This window comes from Felis catus, chromosome C2 (genome assembly GCF_018350175.1).
Source record: "Felis catus isolate Fca126 chromosome C2, F.catus_Fca126_mat1.0, whole genome shotgun sequence".
Taxonomy (NCBI): domain Eukaryota; kingdom Metazoa; phylum Chordata; class Mammalia; order Carnivora; family Felidae; genus Felis; species Felis catus.
In genome coordinates, this window is record NC_058376.1 from 135,082,078 (window position 1) to 135,094,096 (window position 12,019).

The window sequence follows — 12,019 nt, forward strand, 5'->3', positions numbered from 1 at the left end:
ATTCCTTAGAATTACATTTAAAAATATATATTATTAAAGCTATTATCTGCGAGTAGGGACAGTTTAATCTTTTTCATCCAATTTTATGCCTTTTAAATTTCTTTTTCTTACCCTATTGCAAAGAATAAGTGTGATGAGAGTGGACCTCCTTGCCTTTTTCCTAATAATAAAACATTCTGCCTTTCGACACTAAGTATGATGTTAGCTATAGATATTTTGTAGATGCCTTTTGCCAGGTTAAAGAATTACTTTCTGTTCCTAGTTTGCCAAGAATAGGATTTTTTAAAATGTTTTTCTGCACCCATATGATCATGTGGTTTGCCCCTTCGGACTGCTAATGGAGTGAATTGCACTGATTGATTGCCAAACATTGAAATAATTTGGCAATCTCTGGATAAATTCCACTTGTTTGTGATATATTGTTCTTTTGGCATATTTCTGGATTCAATTTGCTACTTTTTTTTTGAGGATTTTTGTGTCAGTGTTCTTGGGAGATACTGGTCTGTAGCTTTAATATACCTTTGGTTTTGCATGAGCATAATGCTAGTCTCATAAACTGAGTTGAGAAGTATCTTCTTCTCTTCTATTTTGTGGAAGAGATTGTGTACATTTGGTAAGGTTAATTCTTTCTTAAATGTCTGGTATAATTAAACAGTGAAATCACCTGGGCCTGGAGATTTAAATTTAGAATATTTTTTTTAACTCTGAATTCAGCTTTTTAAAAAATAATTATAGGGCTTTTTAGGTTGTCTGTTTCATCTTGGGTGAGTTTTAGCTGTTTGTGAATTTTAAGGAATTTGTACATTTTATCATAGTTGTCGAACTTATGTGCACGGAGTTGTTCGTAGCTTTCCCTCATGATCTTTTTGCCTTCTGCTGTGTTTGTGGTGACATCATCACTTTCATTCCTAATATGAGTGATATGTGTCTTTTTCTTTCTTTGTCATTCTTGCTAGACTTATGGATATTTTTAAGGAATCAGCTTTTGGTTTTTTGTTTTTTTTTTTAATTTTTTTTTCAACGTTTATTCATTTTTGGGACAGAGAGAGACAGAGCATGAATGGGGGAGGGGCAGAGAGAGAGGGAGACACAGAATCGGAAACAGGCTCCAGGCTCTGAGCCATCAGCCCAGAGCCCGACGCGGGGCTCGAACTCACGGACCGCGAGATCGTGACCTGGCTGAAGTCAGACGCTTAACCAACTGCGCCACCCAGGCGCCCCTGGTTTTATTTATTTTCTCTTTTTGTTTGTTTGTTTGTTTACTTTCACTTGTTCGATTTTTGCTTCCTACTACTCTCTTCCTTCTGCTCAGTTGGGTTCATCTGATTCTTCTTTGTCTAGTTTCTATAGGTGGTAACTTGGGCTATTTCTCTGAGACCTTTATTTTCTAATATAAGCACTTACTGCTGTAAATTTCCCTCTAAGTACTGCTTCAGCTGCTCCTACAAATTTTAACATGCTGTACTTGTTCACTTCAAAGTAGTTTTTAATGGTTTTTGAGACTTCGTCATTGACCATGGATTATTTCAGAGTGTGTTGTTTAATTTGTAACTGTTTGGAAATTTTCCCATCATCTTTCTGTTACCAGTTTCTAGCTTAATTCCATTATCTCTGAAGATATACTTTGTATAACTTTGATTCTCTCCAGTTTAGTCCTCCTTAATTTTTGACTTGTCGTCTAATCAGCAATTTCCATTCCAGTGAAACAAATATTCTAAATGTGGATATGTGTACTGGAATAGATGAAAATCAAGTTGCTATGAGGCCTAAGCACCATGGGTAAAGATGCTTTTCCAGCATGTTTGCAATAAAAGTGAACTTTTTTAAAAATTTATCTTCGATTGAAAAATTTGCAAGAGACATTTTAAATATTGGAAACCTATATTGTTGTTTGGAGAGTCATGTGGATGATGTACTTTTGTTTGTACATAGAATTCCCATCCATCCCACCTCTACCGTACCCATTGTTGCCAGTAGGATAGGGAGTTTCGTGACAAGATCAGATTGTTAAAAAGAATTAAGCAACCCTGAAACTTTGTCTGGAATTTGAGTTTGAAGTGGGTGTCCTGGGAGAAATTTCACTCTATCTTATGGTAGTATTTTCCTCATTACAAGCTTTTCTACTCATGATTTATTTTTCATTAGTCGTAAGATGTGTTGGTATATTCACCATACTGTTCCAAAATCCCATGGTCTTTTGGAGGTGGTAATAGAACAGAATGAAAGATACAATGACATCTATGGGTGGGCTTTAATCTGCAAATCAGTAGACTATAGTATGGAGTTTTTAAGAGTGAAAATGATTGGGGCGCCTGGGTGGCTCAGTCTATCATCTGACTCTGATTTCCACTCGGGCCATGATCCCAGGATCGTGGGATTGAGCCCCATCTCAGTGGAGTGTGGAGCCTGCTTGGGATTCTCTCTGTCTCTCTCTGCCTCTCTCTCTCTCTCTCTCCCCTGCTTGCACACTCTCTCTCTGAAGTAAAATGATAATAATAATAATTTTAAAATGAATGAAAAGATCTTTATACCATGTGCCATACTTTCCCTGTTAACAGAATCTTACTTTAGACACTGGGGCATTCCAATCTTTAGTTCTTAAATTTCAATATGAATGCATCTCCTGATGTGTTGTTGATGTAAGAGTCTCCTTCAGAGATTTAGGAATTTGCATTTCTAAAAAGCACCCGTAGCCTTCCTCTCTGGACCACTCTATGAAAGCCATGGTTTTAATCAGTATGTGTGTCATTAATGCTCACAAGTAAGGAGTTATGTGAAATTTCTCCCATTGGCCTGTTCTACCCCACCCCTCACCCCCCACCCCCATCACATTTCTAGTAGTCCTGGGTTTTTGCTGTATTTGAAATTTTGCCAATAAAGGGACACTAAGAACAAGTACCACAGTGATGGAGATTTAACAAACCCAAGGCCAACTTGACACCAATGAGAGGTGGGAATCAGTGGATAAATACCTCAGTCTTTCCACCCCGAGGGGGGCAATTCTGAGCTTTATTCTTCCTGGTTCCTCTGAGTCTCTAATACATTACTGGCACCCAAATCTATGTCCTAGGGTTTGCTTTCATGGGAATCCAAAAGAAAAGAGGAGGAATTCAATACATATTTGTTGGGTAACTTTTTAAATGTAGTTGTATAAAAAGAACACCCAGCAAATAGAACATTAAATAGAAAAAATGCACTAAGACACTGAAAACTTCTGGATAAACACCTTCCACATCATTTTCCACCTCTCTCGCACCTCTGATATTTAGACTCCTTTTCCTGGGTCAGTAAGCAAGACTGTCCATCTTGAGCCATGAAGCCATTTGTTAAAAAAGAAACCCCTGTGCAAAGAAACAGAGCATCTTCCTGGTCTTCTTCAGCAATATTTCATGGCTTCTCTCATCAGATAATTTGTTTTTAAATGTGTTGGCTGTGTTTTTAATGACTTTTCTTTTGTTCTGACCTCATTCAAGACAGGATTCAGGGTCACAGTTCTTTGAATGAGATTGCCCATTCTCTTCCTCCTGACTAAATAACTGTTTCTTCACACGTTCCCTTTTATTCAATTAGTAAGATGTAGGCTTCAATTAGTCAGCCATTATCACCACAATGTATAATAAACCACTCAAAAACTCAGTGGCATTTAACAATAAATATTTATTCTTATGGTCATGAGTCTGTAGTTTCACTGTGAAATCAGCTAATCTAGGGTTGGCTAGCTGGGCTCTGCTTCTGTCTGAGTGTTTGGCTGAGCTTGGTTCCTCATGGTGAGGTGGACCCAGATATGATCATGTTTGTTTATACTGGGCTTCCGGCCGAAGGGAAGTAGTTACTCAAGACGTGGAAGGCTTCTGCTTGCCTCAAGACAACTAACACATTGACTAAAGCAGGTCCATGGTCAAGCTCAAAATCAAGGGGTGGGAGAATGTACTTGGCCACAGCAAGGGTGTAAGATGCAAGTCGTATCCCATAAGAATCAGGAATTGTAACCAATAACTCAATCTCCCACAGAGTTCTGGCTGATTGGGATGATGAATGGTCTTGTTTGGTGGTTCTCAAATTGTGATCTAGAAACCTGTGTGAGTTCCTGAGATCCTTTAAGCAGTCTGCAAGGTTGAAACTATGTTCATAATAATAATAATAATAATGTGATATTATCTAATTTACTCTTCTTTTCTCATGAATGTGTAGTGCAGTTTTTCAGAGTGTATGAGATATAATAACATGGCAACAGATTGACTGCAGAAGTAAATAATCCAGCTGTCTTCTGAGGAGGTAGATATTTTTTAATGTTTATTTTTGAGAGAGAGAGAGAGAGAGAGAGACAGAGACAGAGCATGAGTTGGGAAGAGGCAGAGAGAAAGGGAGACACAGAATCCAAAGCAGGCTCCAGGCTCTGAGCTGTCAGCGCAGAGCCTGACTCAGGGTTCGAACTCACAAACCGTGAGATCATGACCTGAGCTGAAGTCAGACACTTAACCGACTGAGCCACCCCGGGCTGTCCTTATGAGGTAGATACTAAAGACATGTGCAAAATGTAAAACAATGCTACTATTTTCAATAATTACTTTCAAATATATGGTAATTTTAAAGAAAAAGATATCATTTACATTAACACGTAATGACTTTATAATTGACATTTTAATGAATTTATAAATAAATATGTTTAAATGTCTCAGTTATTGGGGCGCCTGTGTGGCGCAGTCGGTTAAGCGTCCGACTTCAGCCAGGTCACGATCTCGCGGTCCGTGAGTTCGAGCCCCGCGTCGGGCTCTGGGCTGATGGCTCAGAGCCTGGAGCCTCTTTCCGATTCTGTGTCTCCCTCTCTCTCTGCCCCTCCCCTGTTCATGCTCTGTCTCTCTCTGTCGGAAAAATAAATAAACGTTGAAAAAAAAATTTTAATGTCTCAGTTATTTATTCAGTTAGTTTATTTTTAAAATATTCTTTAGAATTTTTTTAAAGTTTATTTATTTATTTTTGAGAGAGAGGGAAAGATTGAGAGAGCGCAGTGGGGTAGGGGCAGAGAAGAGGGAGAGAGCAGGCTGACAGCCCAAGCTGACAGCACAGAGCTCAATGCGGGGCTCAAACTCATGAACCATGAGATCATGACCTGAGCTGAAATCAAGAGTCGGACCCCGAACCAACCGAGCCACCCCGGCGCCCCTAAATGTCTCAGTTTTAATGCCAAATATAGTTAAATAGTAATAGATACAATCTATACAAACGAAAGCTGTATAGTGTATTTTCATTCTTTCCCCGCTTTTTTTATTGTGGTGAAAAACACGTAACCTAAAATTTACCATCTTAACCATTTTCAGTGTAAAGTCAGTAGTATATTTGCAATGTTGTGAAAAAGGTCTCCCAAAGCCTTCACGTTGCAAGTCTCAAACTCTGTACCCGTTAAAAAACAACTCTCCTTTCCCCCTCTCCCCCAGCCCCCGGTAACCATCATTCTGTTTGATGTTTCTGTGAATTTGACTACTTTAAACACATCTTTTAAGTGGAATTACACTGTGTTTTTCTTTTTATGACTGGTTTATTTCACCTAGCATAATGCTGTAACATCACATTACAGGGTTTCCTTCTTTTTTAAAGACTGAATAATATTCCAGTGTGGTGTGTGTGTGTGTGTGTGTATCTATATATCTATATCACCTATATCATCTGTGTCATTTATATCATCTATATCTATATATCTGTATCTATACCTATATTATGTGAGATATATATATATATATATACATATATATACATATATATATATATGTATATATATACATATACATATATATATACATATATATACATATATATATGTATATATATATATCTCACATATATATATATATATATATATATATATATATATCCATTCATCCACCAATGGACATTTGCATTGCTTCCACCTCTTGGCTATTGTGAATAGTGTTGCTGCAAAGAGAGGTATGCAAACATCCTTTGACCCTGCTTTCAATTCTTTGGGATTTATACCCAGAAGCGGAACTGCTAGATTTTATGGTAGTGTGTGTTTTTTTAATTTATTTATTTATTTTGGGAGAGAGAGAGAGAGAGAGGTAGCGTGTGTACACAGGCGGGGGAGGGGCAAAGAGAAAGGAGAGGGAGAATCCCAAACAGTCTCTGTGCTGACAGTGGAGCTCAGTGTCATGAACCTGTGAAATCATGACCTGAGCCAAAAACAAGAGTCAGACACGTAGCCAACTGAGACTCGCAGGAAGCCCTAAATTGCATAGTGGTTCTATTTTTAACTCAATAATGTATTTTTAACTAAGTTGTTTTATTTTGAGATAATTGTAGATTCATATGCAGTGATAAGAAATAATACAGGGAGATCTATGCACTCTTTACCCAGTTTTCCTTATGGTAAAGTTATAGCACAATATCTCAGAGATGACATTGACGTTGATACAATGAAGGTACAGATCATTTCCATCAACACAAGGAGCCCTCATGATGCCCTTTTATAGTTACACTCACTTCCTTTCCATCTCCTCATTAACCTTTGCATTGACTGTTCTTTCTGTACTTGAAAAATATTGTGCCATTTTCTTTTGGTCTCCGTGGTTTCTGATGAGATATCTGCTGTTCTTCAAAATGTTTCCCCCTGTATGTCAAGCGTTATTTCTGTCTTGCCGTTTCAAGATAATTTCTTTGATTTTAGTTTTCAGAAGTCTGATCACAATGCGTCTTGGATTTCTTTGTGTTTATCATATTTGGTGTTTGCTCAGCATATTGAATCTGTAGTTTATGTCTTTTGGAAGCGTTTGGTCATTATTTCAATTACTTTTTCAGCCTTGCCTTCTTTCTCCTTCATTCAGTTTTTCTATTTCAGTTATTGTGCATTTCAGTTCTAACATTTCCACTTGGTTCTTATTGATATCTTCTATACCTTTGGTGAAACTTTCTACTTTTTAAATTTGTTTCAAATATGTTTGTAATTGCTCACAAAAGCATTTTTATGACTGCTTTAAAATCTCTGTTGGATAATTCTTATATCTCTGTAGGCTTAGTGTTTGTATCTATTGATTGTCCTTTTTACATCCTGTTTGAGATTTTTCTGGGTTTGGTATGATTAGTTTTTTTAACTGAAGTCTGGATAGTTTGCCGAATTTCTGGATCTTATTTAAATCCTCTGTGTTAGCTAACGTTTTTTGGCGCTGATTTGGCAAGGGAAAAGGGGCTACCTCCTTACTGTAATCAGGTTGAGGGTAGAAGTCCAGCTTCCCCACTGCCTTTCACTGAAATCTGGTGGGGTTCTCTTCATTATTGCTGGATGGGGACGGGGGTTCCAGTTCCCCACCAAAATTCCAGTGATACATGCCTGGCTGGGAGAAGTAAGAGTACCTCACATAGCCTCCATTGATGCCATTTTTGGCATGGAGGAAGGCTTTGTCACCCCTGGGCAGTGGCTATCCACTAGACTCCCTCTGACATCACCCCAGCAGTGAGGCTGGGGCACCTGGTTACAGTCTCTTGAGAGTGGAAGTCTAGACCCTCCACTCAACTTTGCCAGCCTGAGAGGGGTAGGGTACGGTAGGGTACAGTTTTTTTTTATGTGGTGGAGTAGGACAGTTATTATCTAAAACTTTTCTGTTTGCTAGGCTGTCCCCTTTCTTTTCCTTTGGCCAGAGAGAACAGGCTATCAGAGCCTTCTTTTTAGCGTGTGTATTGGCATTTCTGGATCCCTGCCCTCTTCAGCTCCAAGACTGGGATATATGAGGCAAAAGGGGAACCCAGGGCATGTACCACTATGTTGTTCTTTGTGTCCTGAGATCCCTAGGTGGTCTGCCTTCTTGCCACCTTTTGGAGTCTTTTAGTGTTTGTTTTATGTATAACTTCAGAGTTTTTATTGTACTCAGCAAGAGGAATAGGGAAAAGTATGCCTACCCAATATTCCGGAAGTGGAGGACTCAATAATTTTTACAAGGATAAAAAGTCCTGAGACCAAAAGGTTGGGCAACTGCTGATTACATTTAACAGTTCTCAGGTTTTGGATTTCATGGATCTATAAAACAAAATAAAAAAGATTTTAAAAGGTAGTCTTAATAAGGTTGCTTTCTATTCATTGTACCACACAAAATGGTAAAAAACAAATGGTCTTCTCATAATTTATCACCACCTTTTCACAAAAGAACTGCATTACCACCAAAAAGTAAGAAACCAAAAATCTCAGAAGTTGCAATCCTTCAAAATGTACAAATAGTGCATTACCAAAAATTTTACCTTCACAGTCTTTTTTATGTACCTCAACTCCCTCAAGTCCACTGGAAACTCAATTTTACATAAGCACCAATGGAGAGATACACTTGAACTAGAAAATCAAGCTGCTTGCTTCATGTAGGAAATTGCCACATATACCCATATATACCACATATACCCAGATTCGGGGATAATTGTCCAATATGGTACTGCAAATAAGTCCATGAGAAGGACTGTAATGGCCGAAGCTTCTTGTTATTTTGGGATAGATGTTTATTACAAGCTTTTGTTTCTTATGTTTTTCCTCATGTTTTTACCTAGAGGCTGTTGTAATAGGCGTAGTTTTAATAGCAAATAAATAAATAAAGTATTGGGTCCAATCCAGATAGAATTGGGCTCTGCAGTTGTTCTCTCCTACACACACTCACAGCATTACTCAGTTTCTGCAGGCTTCATGAGCCCAAGAATTAAGAGAGATTTGGACAAGGCCCTTTGCTCCTCCTGGGTTCTCCAGCGGTCAGTGGAATGTTCCTCCAGGACGTGGCACTCAACCATTGGGTCTACAGAAATAGGCTTTCTGAAATAGTGGAGGTTCTGTATATAAGAAGACATTATTTAAGTCCTTGTGGTCTTGGTTTCTTTAACAGAACTCTCTTTAGATTGAATCATTCCCCAAAGGGCCATCAAGCCAAGTGTCAATTTAATCTCAAATCCTCAAAGGAAAAGCTTACAGTTGTCAATGGTGTGTCCTTCTCAAGTTGGAAATAAGACAGATCTAGCTTTCTGCTAGGCCAGGAAGCATTGATTGCAGGAGAGAGCAAATGCTCGTACAGTCTAATCAATCTCACAGAGCAGATGGATGTGGCAATTAGTGCAAAGACAATTTTGCCAAGAATATTAACACTTCTTAAGTTTATCAAGAAAGGGTGAAGTTTCTAGTCAATAATTTTCTAAATTTATAGAAGACTTACTGGTGAACAACAGGGTGTGGGATGTCTAGTCTTATGCTTTTGCACAGGCCAACGAGGCAACTAGTAGAAACGAAAGAATTAGGTTCTTTGTACACATCCAGTGAGACTGTGGAGTTGAGAACAAATGAGTTCTATTTAATATATGCTCTAACTCTTATAAAAAATACTGAAATGATTATTTTGTTTTGATACAAATTATTCAGAAAACTGCTTTAATTCTTTACCTTTCCAAACCTTGGCGCAGTTCAGTGATCTAGAACAGAGGTTGACAAACATTTTCTATAAAGGGCCAGAGAGTAAATATTTTAGGCTTGATGGCCATACGGCCTCTTTCATAGCCATGCTAATTCTTCTGTTGTGGCACAAAAGCAGCCACAGAGAATATAAATCAATGGGCATGGCTATGTTCCAATAAAACTTTATTTATAAAACAAGTGGCAATAGAGATTTGGACCACGGACCATAGACTGCAGAAGTCTGATCCAGGGCTTTGATGTGATCATTTGATCTCCTCTAATATTATAGATAGAATACTTTCTTTTTTCCAAAATCAGGGCACTTATTAGAAGCAGCAAACTTTAAAAAGGAGTGCTTCTAGAATCATTGAAAGAGGTCAGTTTCCATAATTTCCTTTTTACTCATAATAGGGAAATATTCATGAGGTATGCTTCCCCTTTGAGTGATCTCACTTGCCATCCAAAGACTTCTTATATCCTCCCTAACATCTTTGTCCTTTTTTCCCTGAGTCCCTCTTCCTTCTTTTAGCTCTCTTCTCTTTTTTCCTTAGTTTCCTTTGCACAACCCTCCCCCTACTCCCTTTCCACATTTCAACTTCGTTTTAGTCAAATAGGATTTTGTAACATTGCCTAACAACCTAACCAAGAATTGAGTGTTAAAACTATCAACGCTTAGTAAGGATAAAGCAGCGAGTGCCAGGGCAAAAAACGATAGCTACTTTCTGAGAGGTGAAAGAGCTTTTGAGAGGTATATTCACTAGGGCCAGTTACGTAAATTCTCTGTGTTTCAGTTTAATTATCAATAATCTATTGATAATAATGTATCTACCTTATATGGTTGTTATACAGATTAAGTGAATTTGTATTGTAAAGGGCTTAGAACACTGCTAGCATTTAAGCTCAGGAACAAGGCAAAGGTATCTTCTCTCCCCATTTTTATTCAACATTGTACTGGATGTTCTAGAAAAAGATAAGAGGAGAAGAGAAGAGAACAGAACAGAATAGAAGAGAAGAGAAGAAAGTAGGTATTTAGATTGCAAAGAAGAAATAAAGCCATTTTTATTTTTAGATGACGTGATAATCTGTGTAGGAAACATGATGGAATCTACGAAAAACCTCCTAGAACTAAGTGAATGTAGGCTAGGTTGCAGGATAAAAGATCAGTATACAAAAAAAAAATGAATTCTGTATCCATATTCTAGGAACAAACAATTAGAAATCAAAAATTCTAAAAATATATGTGATGGAATAAAAAATATGAAATAGTTTAGGGGTAAATCTGAAAAGATACGCTAGAACTGTATATTGCAAACCATAAAACATTGCTGAGAGAAAGTAAAGAAAACCTAAATAAATGAAGACGTATATAGTGCTCAAGGATCTGAAGATTCAATATTGTTAAAAGGCTCTTTTGCAAAATTATCTATGGAGTTAAAGCAATCTCAGTCAAAATTCAGCAGATGTGTTTTTTTCTTGTAGAAATTGACAAGCTGAATCTAGAATTCACAGGGAGATGAAAAGACCCAGAATCACCAAGACAATTTTTAAGAATAATAAAATTTGAAGACTCTAGATTACCTAGATCACTTGAATTTAAGACACGTAGAGCTAATCAGAACAGCATGGTCTTGGTGGAAAGGTTGACAAAAGTGAGAAAATAAATTTTAAAAAAGTCCAGAAGTGACACACACATGTATGGTCAATCGATTTTGGACAAAAGTGCAAATGTAATTAGGTGGAAAAAGAATAAGCTTTTAAACAAATGGTACTGGAATAATTGGAAATGCTTATGGAAAAAAGAAAGAAAGAAAAAATTTTGATCCACACCTTGATACCTTATACCGTATATAAAAATTAACGCAAAATTGGGGCGCCTGGGTGGCGCAGTCGGTTAAGTGTCCGACTTCAGCCAGGTCACGATCTCACGGTCCTTGAGTTCGAGCCCCGCGTCAGGCTCTGGGCTGATGGCTCGGAGCCTGTTTCCGATTCTGTGTCTCCCTCTCTCTCTGCCCCTCCCCCGTTCATGCTCTGTCTCTCTCTGTCCCAAAAATAAATAAACGTTAAAAAAAATAAAAAAAAAAATTAACGCAAAATAGATCATACTTAAAACTATGAATCTTCGAAAAGAAAAGAAAAAACTTTTGTGACCTTGGATTCCGCAAATATAACACTAAAAGCAAGACTTTTAAAGGCAAAAACAAAATTGTTAAATTGGACTTCACCTAAAATCTTTCTGGTTTCAAAGGACACTATTAAGAGAATGAGAACATAAGCCATAGACTGAAATACTATTTGCAAATCACATATCTGACAAAGGACTTGTAACCAAAATATATAAAGGACTCTCAAAAGTCAATAATAAGAAAACAAACAACCAATAAAAAAAATTGGTAAAAGAACAAACCCTTCAAAAAGAAGATACATGGGTAGCAAATCACATGAAAAGGTATTCAGTGGGAAATGCAATTTATTACAGAAATGAAAATTAAAATTGTGAGGTATCACTGCACACCTATTGGAATGTTTAAAATTAAAAAGTCTGACCATATCAAGTGTCAGCAAAGATCTTAATTGATGAAACAAATTGCACTATAT